We start from the raw sequence: 16495 nt of genomic DNA on the forward strand, positions 1-16495 counted from the left end.
AAATAAACTTTTGATATTATTATCATCGCCTGTTTAATATCACAATTCTTGTGAACAAAATTAACTTTTTGATATTTAAACATAATGATATATATTTTTTAATGGGATCATAGGGGATTAATTATGCAATAATCAGAATAATCAGAATAACAATTTTCATTTTTAGTTAATCAGTTAATCAATCAAAAAAAAAAAACAGCTAATAATTTCCCTGCTTTCGGTTTTTCGTTTCCCGCTCACCTCTGATCTGTGAACATAGGATTATTCTTTATTTTTGGGGGGAATTCAGATAATTAATAATATAATACAACCCATAATCAAAGAATCTGGATGTTTGGATAAAACTCATTGATCCATAGGCCTATGGAAACCAAGAAACATATGATAATAAACAACAACAATATAGCACTTAGAAAGTTAGACTTATCTCTATATGATCTGAGCAATTCTTTGTCAGGTCTAGTGAGATTTCCGTGCAGGTTATATCAACACTTTGTTTATCATTTTCAGTGAAAAGCAGTGCACTGTGTAGCTCCGTCCCGCCGGTGCAGCGCGGTGATTGAATGAAGCGCACCACGCGCTGCAGTCCGGGCCGTGCTGAGGCAGAGCGGGGCGGAGGGGCGGGGTAGAGGAGGAGGAGGAGGAGGAGGATTGGTGGATTTGAGGACTCTCTGCTTCTGCGTTGATTCTGCTCCGGGCTCTCGGCAGTCCGTCCGTCCGTCCTTCACTCCGAGCGGGACTCCACTGCGCTTCTGCCGGCCTCCAGGTGAGTGCGAACCAGGGTCGATCCTTGCCGGATCTGTGACGTTTCATTTTCTACCAAGTGTGCACGGATTTGATTCATTGTTTGCGTGACTGAGCTGGGGTAGCATCCACATCCACGACGCCTGTGGTTGTGGCCGTGGCGATGATGTGCATCCTTGAACTCTGATATCTCGGGATAGAATCCAACTATCTCGGTATGATGGCCCAAACCTGCATCAAATCGCTGTGGTGCTGCAGCGAATTGTTGGTGCAAGGCGAAGCCGGGCAGCAATTTCTTCTCCAGCCTGTGTTTCTCTGCTCTCTCTCGCTCTCCATCGTGCTGTTGAACTTGTGTTGGTGTGTGTGTGTGTTTGTTTGTATGTATGCGTGTGTGTGTGTGTGTGTGTGTGTGTGTGTGTGTGTGTGTGTGTGTGTGTGTGTGTGTGTGTGTGTGTGTGTGTGTGTGTGTGTGTGTGTGTGTGTGTGAGAGAGAGACTGTGTTGGATTCAGTGCGCCAGAGCTGCTGATGGTGGTTGTTGTTGTTTTGGTGAACTCTGCATCTCTCTGTTTTAGGGGTCTAAATTGATGGAGAAGTTATTTTTTGAAATCACATTTGTGTGACGTAGATGTAGATGGTGATGGTGATGGTGATGGTGGAGGTGGTGTTGCAGGCGTGGTCGCCTCTGCTGACCTTATCCCCAACACAAACACAACAGTATTCCCATAATACTCCTGTATCAGCCCTACAGGGACTTGAGTCTCTGCAGTGACCTTCTCTGTACTTCATTCTTGTTTTGGTGTCACTTTGAAGCCACAAAAAGCCACATATCTTCAGATTTTATGGTTTTATTGTGATTTTATGACCTCAAATTGTATCTAGTAGCTGTTGGACTGAGTCCTGTCCCATATGATAAAACATTACAGTGTTTTGAGTACTTTTTAAATTTTCTGTTGCCACAAATTGTTAAAATCCCCCTGTAAAAGTCTTTCAGGCCGACTGTAATGGTAAAATGTGCGTAACGCTGCTGCTTTGAGGCGTTTTTCTTTTGCGCAGACCCTGTTTCAAATCCTGTAGAGCAATTATGTAATCAGATACAGGCTGGGCTGCTGCTTTCTCTCCTCCTCCCTCCCCTTCTCCATTTCTTTCCCTCTCTCTGCTCTCTCTTTTCCTCCAAATCTTCCTCCTCTTTGCTTTCTCTAATCTGCCGTCTCTTATTTCTTTCCACCCGCTTTCTGCCTCCTCTCTTGACTTCGTTCCACTTCTTTTCTCCCACCTTCTTTTCCTCCTCCATCACATTCCTATATATTCTACTTATCACCTCTTTATCTGCTTTCTCACCTCAGGTTTTCTCTTATCATTTGGTTTCCTTCCCTCCCTGTCTCTCCTCTCACCTTCTCCTCCGACGACTCCTCTCCACAACCCCCCCTCCCTCTTTATTTCTTTTGATGCAGCAACTGGGAGACATTTGGCAACTTGTTGAGCGGAGCCTTTAAGACGTCACAGTGAGGTGTCGAGTTGTTCCACAGCTCCCGCTGCTTTAACAGCAGGCTGCAGTAAAAACACACGTTATATAATGAAGTTTAATCCTTTGAATGTAAATCTGGTTTGAAGAAGAGAGTGTTGGTGTTAAAAACGTCAACCTGCACTAATGTTTGCAGTGAAACGGTTGGATTCTACGCTCTGGAAATGGAACAGTTGAAGGTCAACCATAAATCTCTGTTTGAACTTTAAGATCATTAGCTCATTAGAGTTAAGAAAATGGATCTAAAAATGAAACTTGGAGAGTTCATAGTTTTATGCATCTGTTGTAGAGGGAGCGCCGTAGAAAATCCAGAAATAAGCAAATAGAATTGTTTTAATTTTTTTAACAATCCTGTAAAATATAGGGTTACAACAAGTATGTTTCTGTTACCTGAACTTCTCTGAGGATGGGTACTCTTTCATATTTTTTTGACACTAGTGACTCTCAATGGGAACACAGTGATTTATCATCAGTGATGTATCAATGTGTAGCCTATAACAATGAAGTCAGACTGTCTTTTTTTAATCCCAAAATGTTGTCTTTGTTGTCAAACCTGGTTGCATACATTACCCACAATTCAACAGAATTGCTTACAGTTCTGTACAGGATGTGTTGTCAAACGTATCCTGGAGCCTCTAGTCCGCAGCAGAGATGAATAGCGTGCGACGGAGGTCTGGGAAGCTCCTTTTTAATTTTCAAACTTGAAGTATTCAGACCCAACGGATGCTGACTCAGGTGACATCACTTGAGGACGTTTATGAGAGTTTAGAAGAGGTCCTTGTTAAGACTGTAGACGACTTTAAAACGTATACAGTAGAACTCTGCAATCCTTGTAAACAGATAATGGTAAAATCAGAGACATGATGACAAATTAAATTAGTTTAGACTTCTTTTTTGTATGTCTGAGTTCAGTTGTTGATATTAATGTTAAACAAAGCAAACCATCTCCAACACTTTCCTGGAAGTCCTTAAGTTTAAGTGGTGCATTTTGTTTTTTTACTTTCCATGAGATGTTTGCTGATGTGGTCAGAGTGCAGATCTGCTGTTTGTGTTTACGGGCTCTTTAAATTAAATGGAGCAAAGCCAAAAATAGATGGAAAAAGAGGGCAGGGTGCAGTGAGGTTTATGGGAAATGTGGTTTTGATTCAGCGAAAGCCAAAATGCTTCTCAACGCCTCTTTAAAAATAGTCTGTGGACCTGTTTCCTCTTGAGTGTAGCGGGTGTTCCATTTGAAGCTGGGTGGCCTACAATAAATAATTTAATTAATTTATCAAACCATATTCAGGCAGTCAATTAGTCTTGAAGTTAAGTCTGTTTCCATCAGCAGGTTTGGATCATAATTGATCTGCAGGGATGAATAAAATGAAATGATGCTCCTGCAGGAAACATGAACAGTTCTGCTGGGAGCGTTTTGGCTCTTAGTCAGAGTTTTTCTTCTCTTTCCCTGATACCTCAGCTCAGTGGAGGTGGTGGTGATGATGCAGATTTGGCTTGGCCTGGCTGGCAGGTATAAAGAGAGAGATTTGAGCTGTAAATCGTCGGCTCTGCTGCGGCGTCTCATATAGCAGCTTCATCATTTTAATACCAGGCTAATATTAAACCTGAGCTGCTCCTGTCGCATTTGTTCATCTCTGTGTGCGAGGCGAGTCTGTGAAGGAAGATACACAGAGGACTTCAGTTTGTACTGATTATATAACAAATTCTGTTATGGAATCACTGGAAGAAAAATCTGAACATTCACACACTAAATGCATTCAACTAAAACTAAACTAATACAAATCTGCTACATAAAACATAAAGGGGAATTCTGGTATTTAAACATACTGTGTGGTCTAAAAGACTGTAGGTACAAAAACATTTGAAATGTATTAGAGGAGAATATTTCATCACGCAGCCCTGAAACAGGCTGTAATGACTGCGATGTAATCCTTTGAAGCAAATTTGTAATGTTCAAAGAATGTCTTCTTAAGGTGCTATTATTTACCGCTGACAGGCTCAGATTAGTGTTTTTATTGTCCTACAACATTACAGAAAGAATTCCCTCGAAAATAGACCATTTAATTAATGTAACGTCCCCAGAAATAGATGTTACAACCCTCTCTTCAAAGTCACCAGATTCCATTGAATAAAACCCTCAGATACTACAGGAGTTGCTGGTCTACTTCTGCCTTGATGTGTTAGTTTGTGTTATTGTGCCACTTTGGTGTTTTAAATAGGTTGGTTCTGATCCAACACAACTCTTGTACGACATACAAAACCCCCAAAATAAACAATTTAAATGAGGGTAGACAAGCAACTCCGATGCCTTGTGGTACTAGATTTACTCACCAGTCAAATGGCTTTTAATTTGAGTTGAATTGTATTACACTAGCAGTTCTCTGTCACCAGCAGAGTGCGCTATATGGAATTACAACAAGCGTTATCACTCTACAGAGTGTCAAACGGTGATGCACGTACATGCACAGTTACTGCCCAGTTAAAAGACCATCTGGTCTTCATTGAATATCTTTTCCACAAGTGTTTGATAACTGTATTTGAGGGATCAATGCAATAAATGTGTCTATCTATCTCTACAGATCTAACAAAAATATCGGCCAATATATTAGCATCAGATTTATTTTCCTCCCAATCATCGATATCGGTATCGACCCCAAAAATCCCATATCAGTCTGGCCCTAATTGGTAGATGTCTTTTTTTTCACCAAATAAGGTTGGTTAAAGAAAATTAACTTTTACTGTTATTTTATTTCACCTTTTTTATATTGCACCTCCATATTAACAAAGTTTTGATGGAACTTCAGGAGAGGAATCATTGGGACTCAGTTCTGACTGGCTCATGTTCTTGGATGTCCTTTAAAGACATTTTTAAGTCTCTCCTTCTTTCTCTTCTTCCTCTCAGCCTTTCTGTTTGTCTTTGTGATTTTCTGTCTGTTTTCTGTCTCTCACATTGTTTTTCTTTCTTTTTCGGCCTTGTTCCACCTCTCTTGTAAACAGATCTGTAAGTGTGTGACTTTATGATTAGTGCAGAACTCTGTTGACTGAGTGTGTGTCACAGAGGGTCAGGTTGTTGGTCCAGTTTTTGTTACGATCAAAGGGAAGAGGAGCTGCAGTCATGTGATCAGAAACATCGTAAAGAAAGCAAACAAACCTTAAAAGAAATTCCTTTGATTGTTGTCTCTGTTCAGATGGTCAGCTCTGGGTTTGGGTCATCCTCTTGTTTTGTAGTGCACACTCGCAATGCAATTAAAAATCAATACCAATATGGCCATTTAAATAGATCTGACAAAAAATAGATTGCATTACTGTTTTTCTACCAGCAGATGGCACATTATGATATTCGCTCCACCTGTTCGACATCAGTAGCTAAGGCACACAAACATGGCGGAAGCAATGAAGATTTCGAGGTTGAGAATAAATCTTGCTTTAAAGCGGGAATGTAGTTGCTAGGCGAGCAGAAAACAGGGAAGGTAAAACCGGTGTGTAAAGAGTGTATGAGATGAACAAAGGACACAAATAGCATAAACAACATGAAACAGCACCACGATGCTAAACTCAAGAAACCAAAACGTATTGATAACGTGTCCTGTGAAGTGGATTTGAAACCACCCTCAAACGAATGAGTGCAAGCCAAGAGCCATGAAGCTGTAGTTCTACATGCTTTGGTGTTTTAAGGATTTGGGCTGATGATTAAAACATGACAGTCCGTTATGATGACACAACTTTTCAAAATTACAAAAAGATGTGGATTAGGTGACACAAATATTTCGTCCAATTCCCCTAACAAATGTCAAGTGTAAAAAAATGTACCAATGTTTTTTGGTCTCAAGTTTTCCACCTCTTCTTCTTTTTTTTTTTTTTTTCAAATTCCCTTCTATGAACATCAGTGGTTTGAGGGATACCAGCAGCTCTCTTGACGTCTCTTTTATGTCAAGTTTGAGATAGAGATGTGTCAGATACCAGAGAGAGAGAGTGGGGAATGACATGCAGGAAAGAAGACACAGGTTGGATTTGAACCAGGGCCGTTCGCTCTTGAGGACTTTGTTCTATGTTCATGGTGCGCTAACTACAAAAACACTTTTTTTTTTAAATGTATTGACGTGACGACAAATGTCAATATTTTTCAGTGGGGAAGATCCAGTAGAAAAGTACAGTTTAATACTCCAACCATTGTTTTTAATCACAGTACTTCATGAATACATCTCTTTGCCAATAATTTGCTAAACTTAAAGCACCACCTACTGGTAAAAGAAAGTAACCTTTTGCTTTTAGTGACATTTATCATTTGTGCAAACTCGGGAAAACACACGGCCCTATCAGCAGGCCGGTGTCCCGTGATGATACTGGAGGAGAGCACCAGGGAGAGAAGTTGTCATGGCCCCGTTCACACAAATCCTGATTGACAGGTGATAAAAGAAAGACGACTTCATTTACAATAAACTGCGGATGTGCTGCGTTGTCCCTTTAAGACGAAGAGCTGTGCAACCAGTGGTATTTTCAGAAACCAGGCCAGTTGTTTCTGTTTTTTTTTCTCTGCTCTCCATCTGCAGACCCTCCCTCCGTCCCTCTCGTACCTTTATCCCACTTTACCTCTCTTTTTACCTTCATCCCTTCGTCCTTCACAAGTCACCTTCCCTACCTTCCCTCCTTTACCAAATCCCCCTGAATTGATCAATAAAAACAGTTTTTTTTGTAAATAAAAATCTGGAATACTAATATTGCTGAAAGTCTTTCAGAGATTTTATTATGAGGAACAGAGCTTGGTTTATTCCTCCAACTTCATCTCCTTTCCTCCATCATGGCTTTTAGGCTTACGGCTTTAAGCTGAAAGAGTTGGATGGAGGAGGAGGAGAAACTTCATCCTGAGGGCCTGAGGATGAGGATGGAGGAGAAGGAGAGAAAGTGTGATTGAAATATTTGTTTTTATCAAAATCAAAACGTATCTAAATTAGGTGCCCAAATAAACACTGGAGCAAAGTGGTGAAGAAGAGGGGGAAAAAAACAATGATTGATGGAAACAAGTGTAGTTGTGTTAGTAGAGTGATGTAGTAGGTGGAGAAGATAAGGGGATAAATGAACGGGAGAGTGGGAGAAAAACGAGAACAAGAGTTGAAACACACCAGCTGAAAGATTTTCCCAGGCAGGAGGAGAGGGAGGAATGTTCTGGAAAATGTCCAGCTGATAGGAAGTGGAGCAGTGCGACACAGAGGAGGGCACCGAGGAGCGAGGGAGGAGGAGGAGTGTAACAGTTTTCCCAGTGGCAAAGCTTTCGCTAAATATAGAGAAGTCGGATTGGAGCTGACCACTGCCTTCAGCCGAACCCTGCAGGTTTATGTATGTTGAGTTTTTCGCTCATCTGTGGAAACAAAAGTCCGACGAAAGCTTCATCGGCAGATTGACGTTCCCATTTGAAAGGGTGAGGTCATAATTCACAAATGACAATTAAAGATTCATTTGTGGCCTTTCCATTCTGATAGGGCAGTAGATAGAGATGGAAAGCAGGGAAAGAGAGAGAGAGAGAGAGTGGGTAACGTTGTGCCAGAAAGGAGCCGCAGGTTGGACTCGACCTGGGCCGCCCGCCTCCAGTCATGTCATGTGTTTGGAAAAGCGTTCATGTAAAGTAGAGCTTTTGAAGTAAGAGTTAGTCAACGTCTTCAGTGTAAAGGTTTTGTTAAGCGTTTGAGTAAGCACAAGCGTCTGATGTCGTTGTTTGTAGAGGAAACACAAGTTTTAGACATAAAGTTTTTACTTAAGCTCTTGAAGGAATTTTTTTTGTGAACACTGACGTACATTAAAAGCTTGTAATGTGGGATAATATAAGAAACTTTTCTAATGTATGTATTGAGGCACATTTCGCAGAGCATCAACATATTTTGTAAATGAGTACGCGGGCGAGAAGTCCGGGCTCCTGGGAAGAGACAAACAGAAAATTGTGTCACTGTGACAGAGAACCTTGACTTGTTGACACTGCAACAAAGCTCCTCCAGTTGATGCTGCTGTTGTATTTTTACTCTGATCCCAGACAATCCCATTGTGATACTAGGCTACCGAATAATAGCAGAAGCAGCCTCAGAACCTTTTACACTGATGGTAAAGCGTGACAGAGGTGTAACAGTCCCGTTTTGAAGATGCAGTGTTAGAGGGGCTTTTGTATCTTTTATAAAAGGAAGAGTGTGTTCTAAATGAATTAAAACTTAATTTAAGATTGTCTACGCAGTCTTCTTCAGATATCTTTCTTACACTTTCTTGTGTTTATCATTTTATATGTTTGTAAAAGAAAAGAATGGCATGTTCGAACTTGCTATTTGTGGTTCTCTTCAGTGGTGGGTTGAGTTGCATCAGTGTGTGTGTGTGTGAGTGTGTGTGTGTGTTGACTTAGCTGGGTTGTGACGGGGTGAAAAGGTTAAACCTGAGCATTGATCAAACACTAAACTATGTCTTCTTCCCCTCAGCTGTTGTTTTTACACGCTGAGCCTCAGAAACAGTCCCTGTGGTGTTTGAGCTGCAAACAGAAAGCCACTGAAAGTGCACGGTTTAAAAAGCATCACATCGTGTGTTTCTTGACATCATTAATGGAGTTTCAGAAGAGCACACAGATGATGATGATGATGATGAAAGCTGCTCAGCTCATAAATGTTCATGTACATTTTCCATCTCAGTAAGAAAACTTCAGTCACACACCCGCTATATCTCATCAATAAAATATGTGAACAGAGTGTTTATGAAGCATTTCCTCATGTTTTGCAAAAAGGCCTTCTTCATAGATTTGTCGAAACCTTCCATAACAGATAGATAATGCTGCTGCGGACGTCGAGGTGATGGAAAATTCAAAAACTTCAGCTTCAAACATCAGCTTGAAAGTGTTTTTAACGGCAGATTCTACTGATTTAAACTCACTGCAGTCCAAGCTTCGGTTTAATTGGTTTTACCGAAGTCACATGATGAGGCGGCAAAATCTCAGAGAAGAAGGTGAGGAGGAAGCAGAATCTGGAAGAAGAAGGCTTCAGGTTAAAGGACTGATTACAGCTGATTTAGTCACTTTGTGCAGGGACAGATAAATGTAGCTCTGCCCTAAAAGTTCAGTTATGTGATAAACAACAACTGTTTTTTGTTTTTTTGTTTTTTTTTTAAACTAAAGAAGTTGGTCGGCGAAATTTTGAGTCCAAGGCCGACTCTCAGCCATTAGGTTATATTTAAAGCAATGAGTGTGGTGCTACTTTTTAGCACAAGTCAGCTTTTGGGCATGTTGAATCAGCAACAGAGAAACAACTTTAATTGGCTGTTTTTAATAAGTCAATAAATGCTCAAGAAGAGAGCAAGAGTTACCACTGTCTTTAAAGTCTCCACTTTAGCTTGATATTCATTTCCTGAGTTGTTCTTATGTTGAACATTTGATTCATCAATGTAACTGGTTGCAGTTATAATCAACTCATTGTTTCTGAGCTGCTGATTCCACACAGACATGCAGAGACAGTCGGTGTGCTTACAGTGTACCAGGCATTAACTCATGTCACGTCCATCCAATTAACACACTGAGACACGTGTGTGTGTGTGTGTGTGTGTGTGTGTGTGTGTGTGTGTGTGTGTGTGTGTGTGTGTTCGGGTATGTGTGCGCGCGTGCATGTTTGCCTGCAATAGTAATGTGACGTTTTGTCCTCACGTATTTACTTTCACTGTCACACACAGAAAAGGACGCACACACACACACACACACTCTCACATAGTGTGATGCACTCTGTGTTGACCTTCAGCAGAACTCCACTTAATTTGATTTTCATGGAGCCAAAGGCGTTTCTCTCTGTCACACGCATGCATGCACGCACAAACACACTCACACATACACACACACACACATTACGCACGCATTCCTGATAAATGAAATGTTCGGTCTGAGACCTCCAGATGTTGTCAAAGGACACACCGCCATCTGTAGTGTGTGTTTATTTGTGTGATTGAGTGTGTGTGTGTTTGCCATCCTGACAGGGCAGCAGCAGAGTTGTGTTCAAGTTTCTGGTTCAACCCAAAGATCTATACGGCAGGACAGGGGTGTGGCAAACTCCTTTGCTTTGCATCAAGAGAAATGTGCATAGAACATACTAAGATCAGAAATACGTTTTCTTATGTTGTTCTAATTGTACTAAATCAGATCGTATACCTCAGCAGAAATCGCCCAGCATTCAGAAAATGAGGTAAAGTAACGAAAGCTACCAGTAACGAAAGCTACCAGATACATTTGTAACAAGATAAAGTATAGCATCAGATGGAAGTTCTAACAGTGATTTAGGAGAAATTTCTGTGTATAAATATATTTGTGGTGTGCACACCCTGAGGCGGTGCTATCGGAGCGAGGGTGGGGTCCAGACTGAGAGGAAATGAGAAAGTGGGGCGCTGCCTCTGGGCTGTAAACTGTCTGTGCTAATCCTCGAAAGCTTTCCAAACGGCATGAAACGTAACAACATCTAAAGTGACCCTGAACTCCTCCAGCTGTTGTCAACATGAACAGCAGAATTTGACAAATACCTCTTTTTCTTCAGACTACATTTAATATCTCATGCTGTCCTGTCTGTTTTGGCTCACATGCTTTGTATGAATGAAGAGAAATACAAATGTTCAACTTAAAGACCAGTACAATTTGAAAGTGAATTCTTTGGAAACAGTAAAGTTGAATTCAGATTTGTCATTTTTAAGCAGAGAAGCCAAACCTCCCCTTGATTCAACCCCCAAAGTTTGATTCAAGCCCTCGATTATATAAAACAAACATCATTGCTCAAGTTCTACTTTATGGACCTGGAGGTCAGATTATTTTCAACAATAGTTCTTTGAACATTTTTCTCTTCATCAGTTTATGGACTTTTGTTATATTGTATAGTTAGTTAAAGCTGTGATTCAGAAGTATCCTCAGAATGAAAGCAGTTTCATGATGAAGGTCCGTTACTCTGACCATCTTTGGCATATTCAATGAGGGGGCTATTCATTTTTCTTTCCATTTTGATCCACTCAAACAATGCTTTTTGAGGCGAAGTCGACGTGAAGCTGACAGTTAACAGATCAACCGTTGTCTGTGTGATAAATAAATGAATATCCATATAATTTGTACAAATCCTCTGTGGAGCTGGTTTATCATCTTCCCCTTTCACCTTACACCCTGATACATGGAAATAATATCATTTGAAACGGATAACAATTGTGCAAATATCCAAAGACGATGATTCTTTAGAAATGTAACATAACATGGGGATTTCTCTGATAACACAGGTCCTGATTCACAAGAGATTTGGGTACTGTCAGAATATTTCTGTCTCTGGGCTGATCCACATTTCCCATAACCCCACGTGATCGGTTCCCTCATGTTCTATGACAGCCGATCCTGTGAATAAGTCGGCTCTGGTAGATTGTGGTTCGTCACAGGAGGATTCCTGGAAAATTCGCATCACATTTATCAGCGGGATTGACTTCAGCTGCTTTTTTTTTTTTTTTCAGCGTTGCTATGACGACAGAGAGGCTTACATCATTGACCTCCACCCTCTCTCCCTCTCCGGGGCAGAGGTGTAACACGACCCCTGATGACAGCATGCATTAGAGTGTGTGTGTTTGTGTGTGTGTATTTACAGTGTATGGTGTGTACGTCTGTTTAAGGAAATAAGTTCTAAGGTTTTTAGATTCGACATGACATGACCTGTGTCAGTCGATCAAACTCGGGAGAGAAATCATTTTGTGTCAATGAGCTGCTGCTTCATAAAGACAGCTGTGTGAGTGTGTGTAGTGTGTGAGTGTGTGTCTGTGTGTGTAGTGTGCACACTGCTGGATATCCATGAGATTAACACCAGTGTATTCCTTATCCACAAATACATGCTGTCATGAGGCATCATGGGAAATGAGTATGATGACATTGGAGGGGGAGGGGAAGGGGTCACATGTCCTTGACTGAGTGCACATTTAAAGAATTTAATTTGTTTTTTTTCCCATTGTGGCTAACGTTAGCAGTGCTAGTAGCCTTCGGTCCTCCTTGCAGTTTAAAGTCAACATGCCTTTGTTTCATGTGGTAACCCATTACTCCCATTGATATGTAAGTTTACCCTGGCCTGACGCATCATCCCCAGGCCCCAGCTAGCAGCAAGTGTCCGCATTACAGTTTACGCTGATCATTTGACTGCAACTGTTTAAAAATGATGATATGATGATAAAACATTATTTGACTGTCCAGTGATCCGGGTGACATCATTTAGCCTTTAAGTTTTCCAGTTGCGCGTGTCCCTAGTTAACCTGCTGATGTATTCAATGTTCAGACGGCAAGAAAGTAGCAGCAGAACAACAGCATGACGCTGGGCTGTTATGTCTGTTCAAACAATTCCCATGAACCTCAGTGCTTCTACTCCCGTCGTTCTCCTTTCTATTTTTGGGATTACAGCCGATTTAGAACTACATCACTTTGTGATAATACGTGTCTGCCAGAGGGATGACAGACAGACTGACAGACAGACAGTAGAGCTGTGACGTGAACATTTCTGAATATGTAAAATAATAAATACAAATAAATGAACTATGTTTTTTAGGTAATGCTGATGACACTCTTGTATTATAACAACAAACACTGAAACATTTGCCACACAAAACCTGTGGACAAAATGAGTGCAACACGGAATGCAGGGCAGCGATCGTTTAATCTCGATTATCTTGTTTTCATGTGGGAAGCCGAAATGGTAATTTATATTAAAACTGGATTTATTTCCCGGCACTAACAGACAGACTGGCAGGCAGACAGGTGAGTCAGTGCGACAGGTGGGCGGTCCGTTTAAACCTGCGCCGTTGAGGAATGTGTTTGATCCCACTTTGACACTGATCAGCAGGACAGACACTGGAACAAAAGACCCACAGTCACTGTGAACACACACACACACACACACACACACACACAGAATGTTGCACGTCCTGTAGAATAGATTAGATCTGACATCCCACAATGCTTTGCAACATGAGCTGGCCAGGATTGTGTGTTGGAGAGAGTGAAAGTGTCTGGCAGAGGGCCAGGTTGAGATGATGGGATGGATCGCCATGACGACACAGCCGACACAGCGGACCATACAATCTGGACTGTGAAGAGCTGAGAGTTTGCGTGCTGTGTGTGTTTCTGTGTGTGTGTACGATGTGTTATTTTTGGACTTGAGCTGTAGGGAGCTGACGTGTTGAACAAATATTCTGGATATTTTTGTTGATGGTTTTCATGCTGAAAATCAGTTTGCAAGTGATTTAAAAAGAAGCCTGTTGAGCTCATTGTAGAACCAGAGCTGAAAAACAGGATTTAAAGCTGTACCAGGACAACAACAGAAATGCGTGTGCTGCTGATACTTCACTTCTTTATCCACTGCTGTTCCTTTCATGGTATTTGGGGGGGGGGGGCAGTAGCTCAGTCTGTAGGGACTTGGGTTGGTAACCGTAGGATCAAGTCCTCTGAGTCTGAGAATTGGTCTGGTAGCTGGAGAGGTGCCAGTTCTCTTCCTGAGCACTGAATAGGAGCCAGCTCAGAAGTGCTCGCTCTGTCATCTCTCCATTAGTTCATGTCCGTAGGATCCTGTTCAATTGTAAAATTGAATTACCCCTTGCGGGATTTATAAAGGATATCCTTTTCTGTTTACAAGTCAAATAATAGTCTCCTAATAAATACTATGCTTAATATCATGACATTTCTACAATTAATGACATACAAATCTCAGTCATGTCATGCAGAAAAAAATCAAATCAATAATCAAGTTATACGAGTATCGTGTATTTAAATTTACTCTGCAACTTCTGGAATTAAGCAAAATTAAATGCAAGGCAGTTAAAATGGTAGAGCACTGGGGACACAAATGGAACAATTGTTTAAAAATGTAGTTTTTACCTTTTTTTTTAGAAAAAAAATTGCAGCTTCTTTCAAAAGTCCCAAGAGCCGGTTAAGGTCTAACGTTACCAAATGTTTTACAGGTCTTTGTCCAACATCAGCTCAGACTTCAGGTACTCTGCCGCTGTGCAGCTCATCACAGGATCAGCACAGTGTGAGAGCGAAAAGTTTCTGACAATTATCTTTTTTGCATTTTTTTCCCCTCAATGAGATGAACTGTGAATCACGACCATGAAACTTAAGCTGAGTACATTAGCAGCAAACATGAATATAATGTTGGCCATCTCTTACATCTACACACAACTAAGGTTTGAACTAATGATGGGATGAAAAATTGACCCTTATATAAAACACCTCCATTGAGCTGCTTTAATTAATTATTTATTAAAAGTTGTATGTGACTCATAACTTGGTGCCAAATGTGAGTGGTACAAAGAGGTGAAGTCTCCTAAACTGTTTTTAAGGATTCATTTCTTCAGCATTCACATTTAAAGTTCAAGCGAGACCTAGTTGATGGACATTTTTGTATACATGAGCATGACTTTTGGAGTTCAAAGAACTCACTGCAAAAGTGGACTATTTTGAAAGTTTATATGAAACACATACAGGTGTAAATCACACATCATAAGCAGAGAAGAAGAGAGTTGAGGGGAGGGAGAGGACCACAGACTGAACATAAAGAAATGAGACAAGGTTGAAAAGTCTGCAGCGATTTGTAACAGTGAGTTAACATCTGCAGGGTCGTTCAGACGGTCATCTGAAGGGTGTGTGTGTGTGTGTGCGTGTGTGTGTGTGTGTGTGTGTCTATAAAGCGTGCAAAACACATCTGGCGCTTTGGGTCATGTGGTTTTGCAAAAGTGCGTGATCGGCCCTCGTCGTCACTGAAAACGATGAGCTAAGACTGCGAGGTGGAGGAAAGGGAAGTAAGAAAAGTAAGAGGAAGGAAAGAGGGAAAAGAGAGAGAGAGTGAAACATAGATATACTAGATGCATAGATAGTGAAAGATTGGCCGAGTGTAGAGAGGGGGACTGGGGTGAAAAAAAGAGGGTGGAGCAAAAAGAAAATCCGATGAGGGTGGAAGCAAAGAATGGAGGGAAGATGTTGTTAGAGCGGAGGAGGAGAAAAGTTAGAGAGATGGATGTCAGCTCGAAAGCTTTATTATGCTCCTCTCTTTCTGTCTTTCATTCTGTCATCAGGCCTTCTTCTATTTTACTCCCCCCCTTTTCTACCCCCCTCCCCCCCCTCCTCTCCTTAGCACCCTGGCTGCTCCACCCTCCTCTTCCTCTTCTTTGCTCTGCCCTGACTCTGAGAGTCTGGGAACAACCGGTTCTCTCTTCTGAAACAGTCTTCAGAGACTGAACTCCCACCCAATACACACACACACACACACATCCACACACACCACGCACAAATCATAGTACAAAAGTTGCTTTCCTTTCTTCCAGTTTCATTCATGATCAAATAAAGTCCAGATTGACTTGTTATGGCTATGTAGTTTTCTTGCAGTAAACGTCACATCCATTTCCCCCATTTTAGACAATGCTAAGGCGGGGACACACTTCAGGAGTGTTGAGCCAATCATGAATCATACTTTGGCGTAAAGTGGGATTGGGTGTCCTCCCGTCTGGGTCAGTTGGTGTTCATAGCCAGCAGATGAAATCATCAAATATGTGATCTACAATAAGTCTACTCCAAAGCTCCACATATGTCACATAGCGGAACATCCACCTGTAAATAAACAGGTTAAGCTCCAGACTCTTTCTGGCAATTGGCTTTTATTATGAAAAGATAAAAGAAAACTCCAAACAGGGAAGCTGCTGGGTGCAGCCATGTTTTCAGTTGCTAAGGTAACACGTGACAGAGTTCTTGAGGATTTGTGGGGCGGTGTACCTAAAGTGATCCAGTGGTGACTTTGTTTTTCCTTTGTGTTCAGTCATCTTTTTAGTCCTTAATGAGCTTTATGCTTCTTTTTTTGACGGCCAAATTTGTTCGTTTGTTTTTTCTTTGTAGCCTTTGGCTCGTACTCAGGGCTGTCCATAGAATAAAATGACTGAAAGTTTCAGATCATCAAGTACCAGATAGATAGGAAAGTCTCCTGATTAAAATATCAGAAAAAAAGTTAAACAAAGGAAAAAAAAGAAAGATAAAGAAAGATAGATAGAAGGGGGAGTGATTGGGGGACTACATGCACAGAATGGTCACAAGTCTGGAGTTGAAAAAGCAACCAGTTCATTGATGATTTTGCATCTGTACATGGGTCACCTACTGTACTCTACCATCTGAGCTTAACCAGCATCCAGAGTGAGTAACCTATTGGGTTTCAGTTTTTTACAAAGTGGAGGACCTGACCTGA

The 16495-nt window shown here is 41.2% G+C and overlaps 1 protein-coding gene across 1 annotated transcript in view; it reads left to right on the forward strand.

Moving 5' to 3' along the window:
- The first annotated feature begins 622 nt into the window (after nt 1–622).
- LOC132975697 (spectrin beta chain, non-erythrocytic 1) overlaps nt 623–16495 on the forward strand; it is a 114155-nt gene continuing 98282 nt past the window's right edge. The window contains exon 1 of the mRNA XM_061040431.1: nt 623–766. The gene's annotated coding sequence lies outside the window, so the exon portion shown is untranslated. The remainder of the gene's footprint in view (nt 767–16495) is intronic.

The sequence above is a fragment of the Labrus mixtus genome, chromosome 6 (genome assembly GCF_963584025.1).
Source record: "Labrus mixtus chromosome 6, fLabMix1.1, whole genome shotgun sequence".
Lineage (NCBI taxonomy): Eukaryota > Metazoa > Chordata > Actinopteri > Labriformes > Labridae > Labrus > Labrus mixtus.